Raw genomic sequence first — 9528 nt, 5'->3', positions numbered from 1 at the left:
AGTTAATTTTACATGCAGCCATTTTGCTGAAGATGTTTCTCAGCTGTAGAAGTTTATTGGTAGAATTTTTGGGGTTGCTTATGTATTCTATGTTATCATCTGCAAATAATGATACCTAGACATTTTCCTTGCTTTTTTTTATCCCCTTGATATCCTTTTGTTGTCTTATTACTCTAGCTACACCTTCAAGAACTACATTGAATAGATACAGGAGAGTGGTCATCCATGTCTCATTCCTGATTTTAGTGGAGTTTCTTCCAGTATCTCTCCATTAATTTGATATTGGCTGTTGGTTTGCTGTATATTGCTTTTATTATATTTAGGTATGAACCATGAACTTCTGATCTTTCTAGTACTTTTAATATGAATAGGCATTGTTTTTTGTCAAATGCTTTTTCTGCATTGAATTAGATGATCATGTGATTTTTTTCCTTTTGTGTTCGTTTATATAATGGATTATGTTAATAGATTTTTGTATATTGAACCAACCTTGCATTTCTAGAATGAAGCCTGTTTGTTTGTGGTGAATGTTGGTTCCCATGTGTTCTTGAACTCAGTTTTCTAGAAATTTTTGAGTATGTTTGAATCAATATTCATAAGCAAAATTGTTCTCATTCTTTGTGGGATCTTTGGGTGGTTTGGGTATCAGAGTAGTTGTGGCTTCATAGAATAAATTAAGTAGTATTCCTTCGGTTTCTATTTTATGAATGAGTTGGAGGAGTGTTGGTATGTAGCTCTTCTTTTAAGGTACAGTAAAAATCTCTGCTGAAGCATCTGGACTTTTTTTTTCCTTTTTGGTTAGGATTTTTTTAATGACTTGTTCTGTTTCTTTAGGTGATATGGGACTGACTAGATAGTTTACCTGCTTTTGACTTACTGTGTCATCGTTTTCATTGTACTCTAGCAAGTCTTTCATTTCTTTCTTTATTTCTTCCCTACCAAGTTATCATTGAGTAGAGAGTTGTTCACTTTCCATGGCTATGTGGGTTTTCTGTATTTTTATTGTTAATGAAGCCTAGACTTAGTCTGAGGTGATCTGATAGGATGCATTGGATTATTTCAGTCTTCTTGTATCTCTTGAGGCTAGTTTTGTGAGAGTTTATATGGTCAATTTTGGAGAAGGTACCATGAGGCACTGAGAAGAAGGTATATTTTTTTATGGCCTGGTGGCAGTTATAATATATGAGGTGGCAATAGGGGAGAAGAAGGCTGAGATTTAATTTAGGGCTGTAAATTTGGATGGCAGTAGGAATTGAAGGGAATCTAGTAGGGCATGATAGCTAGCATTGTATGTAGATTGTCACTTGAGGGATTTGTCCAAGAGGACTGACACATGTAAGTTTAAAATGGAGAGCAACTGTGCTGAGTCCAGCTAGCATGGCCTATAGAATAAATATTATTGGTGTCAGTGTTGCAGGGACCATGTTCAAGAGCACCTTATTCCTAGCACAATGTGTGGGGTAGTATCCAGTAAATCAAGGTCACAAAGTATGGAGGATGGACAAAATTTGTGCAGAAGAGCTCAGTGCATAACAGTGTTTATGTGGTGGCAGAGATGAGGGAGAGGTGTCCAGGAGAACCTGATTCATATCAGTCTTTGTGGAGTGTGTCTGTCTGTGTGTGCATGCATGCACACATGCGCTGCTGGCCTGATATCATCTAATGTGTACCTGGGACTTGTTGGAGGATTATTAGCAGAGGCTGATACCTAAGAGGGAATGTTGGTTAGGGATAAACATGCAACAGGACCTGATACCAAGTAGTATATTTGAGTATACAACCTCCAGGGAAGGGGTGCCCAGCAAGGCCTGCCAAACACCTGTGGCATTGGTATAAGCACAGGGGAATATTTTGCAAGGTCTGCTTCTAACTGTATTGTGGAGTAGGAAGACTACATGCCTGACACCTAGATGTGTGTATGTGGCAATGGCCCTTGTATGTTCAACTGGGCATGGTGCCTAGTAGTCTTTGTAGGGAAGCAGAAGAGGTGAACGTGTGTCTAGAAGACTTTGATATCTAGCATTGTATGTGAAATGTCAGCCTGGGGGTGTAGTCCTAAAAAGCCTGAATTGTATAAATTTTAACAGGAGGGCATCACCTACACCACTGTAGTTTAGATGACAATGGTGAAGGACTATCAAAAAACACAGTATGTGTGGTTTAAGAAAGGGGGTAGGTCAGTGGGACCTGGTACTTAGTTGTGTATGTATGGCTCCAGAATTTTCTGCAGCCCGACCTTACACCAAGAACTCATGATGCTGGACAGTATGGAGGGAGTGTTGGGCTGAGGGTGTTTTTTAGCAGGGGTATTGGTGGTGATGGAATCTGACACCCAACAAGGTATCTAATGGGGTAGCATTTTTGTGTACTGTGGTAGGTTATCTCTGTCCTTCCTCACCTTCTAAGGCATCTCTCATTAGCTTTAAGAAAGACCCACAGGCCTATATCTGTACAGAATATGGAAGATGGGTCTTCTGTTCCAAGAGAGGAACTGTGGGAAGAACTGAGAGATGGAAGAGATTCACCAGCCAGACATGCAGGAAATCAGATATACTGAGTATGAGGTTATGGGACACGTGGCAAATGTGAATTAGAATAAAAGGGTTAATGAAGTTATACAAGGTTGTTGTGGGGTAGCAAGATAAGGTTTAGGGACAATAAATAAACGTAAGTCATCATGTTATTATTCAGGAGCTGGTGGGTCAAGACATTCCTGTCATAGTTCTTTGAAGTTGTTCAGGAAATAACAGTGAGTATAGTCTGGGGGTTGGGTTGCCACAGGCCTGATATATAACAGTGCCTGTGGAGTGTCATCAAAGAGGGGGAGGCTATTTAACAAGACCCATTATGTCTCTAGCAGTGCCTGCAGAAAGGGGAGGACAGAGAGCATGGTACCTAGAAGTTTATGTGCTGGAGAGCTGTGTAACAGTACTCAATAGCCAGCTTCTTTGTGGATTGCAGGGGTGCCCAGCTGGCCTTGCTATGATTTCTGTTCATCCACAGTAAATGCCACATGTGCTGCTGTGTAACAGGCTTTCCAGGATGCCCTCCCAGGGGTACTGTTTCATTACACTGGAAGGGTCTGTGCCTTGGAGGCCTATGATCTAAAAGTGGGTATGTGGCTCTGACATGGAGGTGTCTGTCAGAGTTTGTTGAACCACTAGGCTGCTGGCTGCCCCCAGTGATGTGTATAACAGGGCCTGATTTATAGCACATTATGGGGCATGGATGTATAATACAGTGTACACAGCTACATTTGGGCAGGGCATATCAGGGCCAGATTATTTAGTGTGCAGGCAAAGAGCAGTTTTGCCGCTAATGATCTAGAAGTGGGAAAGGGGTTTAGGAGTGGCAGGATGGGGTAGTTAGCTGTTTTCCCTAAATAAGCTGTTCTATACAGATTGGGTCTGTTGTCTCTTTTAGCAACCACCAAATATCCGGGATAGCGTCTGTTGCATTTCTTCTGTAGTCCCCAAATATCAGACTTCCTGGATATGTGAGATCAGTTTAGGGAGTCAGCTTTCTTGGAGGTCCAATTAAGAATTACATATCTTTCTTTTCACTAGGGAGGGAGGAATGAAGCTAGCCTCTCCTTTCCCCTAATATGCAGCGAGACCAGACATAGTGAAAGGGGAGTTTGGGAGTGAGAGCTGGCCTGGCTGAATCATTCTATCATACATGTGACTTGGGAAAAAGCATTCTTGTACTAGGTTGTTGACTAGTGTCTAACAAACTACAGGGAGCCATTGACAAGTGGCGGGTACTTTCCTCGGGAGCATGGCAGGGAGGGGAGCCTGCAGAGAGGTTTTTTAGTTGGGGATGCATGAAGAGCATCCACTAGACACTGCTCTTAGCTGTTCTGGGAAATGTGATGGCACAAATAGCTGTTACAGCAGGCTATGCACTTATCCAAATGCTGATTATTCTTAGCTCCTAGGTAGTGTCAAGGCTACATCTTCAGTTCCCCTGCAAGCCCAATGTTTCCTTAAGTGTCCTGGGAGAAGGAGAGGCATCAACTTGCCTGATCCTCATCTTCATGAGTACAGGCATGGGAAGTCCAGCTGGGAGGCTGCAGTGGACCCAGGCTAAAAGCCAAGCTTTTCTGCACTGCAGTGGATGCCTGCTGTAAGCTGTGTCCTCCTGGGCTGCATGGAGCCCTACTCTAAACCAAACCCTCATGGGCTGCAGTGGAGACCTCGTGCAAGCTGTGCGGCCCTGGGTTTCACAGGTGTCCCTGCTGGATCCTCCTCCACCGTGAACTGAGCCTAGGATAGCCTAAGGAGAGAGTTTGCTCTCCAGTCTCAGAGGGACCAACGTCTGCCAATGAGAACAGGAAGAGCATACATTCATGGGGAGAAGATGTCAGTGGGCAATGTTGTCTTCCCTCCCTCTTCATGGACTTCCCGAATTTATCAGAGTTCCTCCGGAGCCAGGAAGTAGAGCACACCCTGGATTATTACACCTAGACATTTAGTAACATTTTCCTGACCCACCTCTTTTGTAAATACACTTGTGCTCTTATGAACAAAGGTATGGCCTCTGTAAGTTCATTGTCAATGATGTAGACATCTGTCTTCATGAAGTGAAATATGAAGAAGAGACTTGAAGTGTACTCATGAAGGGAGCACTTTGCCTCTGGTCACACTTATCCTCGGGGAGTCCAGTTTGTCCTTTGGATCTGAAATTTATCATAGCTCTGGGGGAACTCCAGCTCTCTGTCCTGGATTGGCCAGGAGCCCAAAGTCAAGTCTTGGTCAAGAACCTGGTCTTCCTAACTTTGCTACATTTATCAAAAATAACCACTTCCAGAACAGGACTCAACCCAGGTCTCATAAATTTCAACTCTCCTGTAGGAGATTCATCTCACTCCTGACTTCATGGTGTACTAATGTGGCTGTGGATTCCAAACCAGCATATAGTGCTGCCAATCCCAGGGGCACAAGAGTTCTGCTTACCATGGCAGCAGGAGGCTCTGCTCTTACATGTTGCAATACTCTGGTATACAACATCCAGGTAGGTCTGCTTCTAGCTCCATCTCTCCTGGTCTAACTGAGGTTCCTGTACAGTCACAAAGAGATTATACGCCACCCGCCCCTCAATTAAAGGGAAAGACAGGAAAACTCAGGTCTCCCACTAATTCCCTCTTTCCAACACAAGACACATTGGAGGCATAATATCTGCTCTGACAGAAGTCACTCTGAAACTGTGATGGTCTGGGGTCCCCATACTCAGAGCACCAGGCTAAGAACCAGGTCTGTTAGAGAGCCTTTCCTTAGAATCCATAGTCTCCAATTTTCCTGGGAAGGAATTCTATATATGCATCTTGCTGAGTTCCTAAAATAAGGGGTACACCTATTGAAAGCAGAGTTGGACTTCATGTTTGACCCCAGGCATATAAGCAGTTATCAGCAAATTCTGGGGACAAAGTGACAGCTGCTGCTGCTTTTGATAGTGTATACAAATTATCTCCACTCTTTGTCCAGACCTAAGTATCATGCAGAAAGTTATGCCAGCCTGAAGGGTGCTCCAGTTGCATCCAAGAACAGGAATGAAATGTATATTGCTCCTTCCTGGTTACTATCATTGTATCTTGGGATCTTTAAATGTATGGTGTGTGTGTGTGTGTGTGTGTGTGTGTGTGTGTGTGTGTGTGTGTGTGTGTATGTGAGTGCAGTGACACTGGTGATAATGATTTCTGGACATATTTGTCCCTTCAAGTGTAGTTTTGTTCTTCCTCCTCCTGTTCTTCATCTCCTTGTCATTATCCTCCTCTTCATACTCCTTTTTCCTTTTTTTCTTCTCCTTCTTTGAGATTTTACTACATCCTTCTGGGCAGAAAGGGGCTACAACAGTTAGAGTGACACTAGCCAAAGATGGCAGTGCGATTTAGATCTGGTGACACAATAAGAATGCAAGTAAGGCAAAACAGGATTAAAAAAAATTAAAAGAAAACTCAGGAAAAAACTTTAGGTATACTGGTGAAAGAGTAGGGTAAGTTTGAAGCAACCTATCAGAAATGATTATTTCTGTGACATCATTTCTCCAGGGAGCACCTGGGTGCCCTCACCTTGAGCATCATGCATGACATACAGTCCACTCAAGTGGCAGAAGAGGTGTTGAGGGGAATCCTAGGGCAGCTGGTCACTCAGATAAGTTGAGGACTTTCCAGGTGCATAGGCAAATAACACTGGTTGACATCATGATTCTCTGCATCCTCTTCAGGCTCCATTGCCACACCCACACCCTTGGAGTGTGCATGATGTGTCCAATAGCTTGGCCGTAGTCCTGAGACACAAAGTTTCACAGAAACTGGACTCCTGGGGAGTCTTTGTCATTCCATAACAGGGATGTGGTCCAGATATGTCCTGGCCATAGTCGGTGATTGGCTTATTGTACTTTCTTTCAGTACTGTTTTATTATAGGTGCCCCCAAGGAATGATTTGACCTATTCAGACAAAATGCCTTCAGTGTTGAAAGAAAAAAATCAGGCATTGCAGTTTACTGGGTAAGAGCAAAATCTCAGGGAATGTTCTCCAAAGTAAACAGAATAACAGCCCAGTCACTCTCATATGCAGGAAGTTACAATGGTCTAGAAAGTAGGAGGGTTGTGGTTTAAGGAGGAACTAGACAATTGCATTATTCATGAAAAGTTTAGCAAGAGCAGAAGCCCCCTGGTGATGGCTTATATAAAACACTAGAATTGTGACTAGGGTATGAAATCCTCACCAGGCTCCTAGAATAGGTGACTTTAGATAGGGCTGCTTTTTATCTCAATTGTAACCACTGCCTGGTTCCTGCCAGTCTTTATGTATGCATTACTCTGTTTTGTGTAAAGAGTCATTATGCATCAGATGACCTCAATGTATCACCTAAATCTTTGTTTTCTTCTGTAATATAATTCTGATGTTCGCTTTGAGAAATTACGTTCAGTTCAAACACTCTCTGGTGTTTGTGTCTGTTTGTCACTCACCAACTCCTTTCCCACCTGAGTACTAGGACACTGATTTCTCCAGAGGCCTGAGGAGCCAACTGAGCCAGCCTGTGGCACTCCATGACAGGTCAGGGCCCTTCTTTTCTCCAGGCCTTCTGTACAGTACCAAATGATGTCTCCTCATCTGTATTAAGCAATTTCATTTCAGAGATGTCTTGAGATGAATCTGCAGTTTGATGGTAGGGAGCTTGTAGGGAGCCAATCTACAATGGCTACCCCATGGAAAGAGCAAGGTAGAAAAGATAATAAGCAGAATCCCCAGAGTGAGTGGAAAGAGGAAAGATGGCTAATTTCCCACCTACTAAGTGGTTGGAGAAAGGAAAGTCTGCACTGACAGCTCAGCCTAAGGTTTACTCTAATCCCAAGTGTAAGTTTCTTCTGGATGAGTTTAAGTGCAAACACTCCCCTGAGGTCATCCTGTGTGGCATTGCCATATTTTGGCATCACCTTGGTAAGGATGACTGGTCCATGTGGAAGCTGAAGACTGCTACCCTAAAGAACTTTCCAGATCTCCATGAGTTGCAACCTCATCACTGCCTTGTTTGAGCTCCCGGAGAAACTGAGGAGGTACATATACCACCAGGTGTAGTACACTGATAGACAACACTTGCAGTGCTAGTTGACAGGCCTTGCTTTACAACTTGTGCACTGTGTCAAATAAATTCCTAAGTACTGGGCCATGAATGACTTCCCACCAATACTTTGCCAGTTCTCTGCAATCAACAACAGCAGCTTCATTTCTGTGTTCGGGCCTTCCAAGGCTGAGAGATTGTCTTTCTGCTGAGTCTCGATTGACACGTGGAGCATGAATAATTTACATAACAGACAATGGAGTCAGGCATCACAGAACAACAAGACTGCTTTAAGAGTCATATTTCTGGGAAAGGGTCTTTCAAGGTGTGGGCAAAGCCTTCAATCAAGGCAACATTATCATGTGAAAATCTCTTGCAATTGCAATGCCATTTACACTCAGTGTGGTGTGGTTAATAGGTTTGTCCCCTTAGACTCATGTGGTTGAATGCTTGGCCCACAGGGAGTGACATTATTAGGAAGTGTGTCTTGTTGGAATAAGTGGTCTTGTCAGAGGAATTGTATCACTTTATGGGTGGGCTTTGAGATCCTCCTTCTACCTGCATGAACTAATCTTTTCCTGCCTGGCTTCTGATCAAGGCATAAAACTCTTAGCTTTTTTTGCAGTACCATGCCTGTCTGAAAGATGACATGCTTCTGGCCTTGGTGATAATGGACTGAACCTCTGAACATGTAAGCCAGTCCCCATTTTTATAAGTTGCCTTGTTCATGGTGTCTCTTTAAAGCAATGGAAGCTCTAAGACACTCACCTTTCAGAAAGATGGGGGCTATTAAAAGGAATCATTGACAACACACATAGACATTTTTGAGTCCAAGTGTGTACTTAATTTAAATGAAATTGTAACACTTGGGTTGATAATGATTCTCCCAAGGGCTACAGTTAAAACAGACCTGATGCCTGGGAAATCTCCCTTTCCCAGAGCTCAAGAGTCTCCACCAACTAGATAGCTGTCACTATTGCTTTTGCTCTCTCCCTGAAATTGAATCTCAGACCCTGTACTTATTATACACACATATATATGCAACAATAAAGAAACCATGAGTTGAGTGGGGGATGGGAAAAGCTGAGAGGCTGGGGCATGACTGAAGTGGACACAGTTCCCCTGTACAGAGTTCTCAAAAATATATGAAATCATTAAATTAAAAGAAATAAAAAATGGAAGGTTTGGAAGAAACATAGAAAGTGCACATGGACCATGAGGGCTAGTTAGCAAGAGATTGAAACTATTTTCCAAAAGTACTGGAGAAGTCATGAAAAAATTGGGGAAGTTGCTACAGCTGAGAAAAAAATTTCTGGATTAAAATTATTCATCACTAAAGCAGTGCAATGAATGATCAGAAAAGAAAGGGGAAAATAACATTTAATTGTAGATACTTTGAGAGCAAAACCAAGTATGACAAGCCATGACTATTTTATGATAAACCTTTGGAGTCCACTAGTTAATGCTATTAGCACACATGGCAGGGCAGGCATTAAGAGCCCCCTCTCTGAGGCAAAGGACAGTACACACTGTAGATATAGACACTGCTTCAATGTGTCGCACTTTTTCTTTTATACTGTGAGTTTTTTAAGACAGGAATTCCTTCAGTCTTGTTGCCCTCCGGACCCTGTAGGTGATCCCTAGTGAAAGGTGAAGGATCACTGACTGAATACATAATTGAAGGCTTTGGTACTCAGAGAGGACCCGGAGCTGGGAGCAAACCTAAAATCTGCCCTTCAGAAATAGGTCTGTATTTTGGGACCTGAGAAAGGAAGTGCAATAGCAAGTGAGCTCTCCTGTGCACAGAGGCAATGGGATGGGGAGGTGCACCCTAGCTGGCACAGTCCTGGAAAGGAAGCACAGAGCATGCAAAGCCTCTCTCCTTAACCCTGCTGTAATAAGACTGTCTGCTTGTGGTAGGGTCATGAACCTTCTCATGTGTGTACACAAGTCACATGACCTCAG

General features: G+C 43.1%; 1 non-coding gene across 1 annotated transcript; it reads left to right on the top strand.

The window, feature by feature from the left end:
- Positions 1 to 4049: 4049 nt before the first annotated feature.
- Mir683-2 (microRNA 683-2) lies at positions 4050 to 4158 on the top strand. The gene has a single exon (NR_030647.1). It is a non-coding gene; the product is annotated as a microRNA 683-2 (primary transcript).
- The last annotated feature ends 5370 nt before the right edge of the window (positions 4159 to 9528 follow it).

The sequence above is a fragment of the Mus musculus genome, chromosome 13, assembly GCF_000001635.26.
Source record: "Mus musculus strain C57BL/6J chromosome 13, GRCm38.p6 C57BL/6J".
In the NCBI taxonomy this organism is placed as follows: domain Eukaryota; kingdom Metazoa; phylum Chordata; class Mammalia; order Rodentia; family Muridae; genus Mus; species Mus musculus.
Note: the sequence above shows the minus strand (reverse complement) of the source record. Positions and strands in the feature narration are given on the sequence as shown.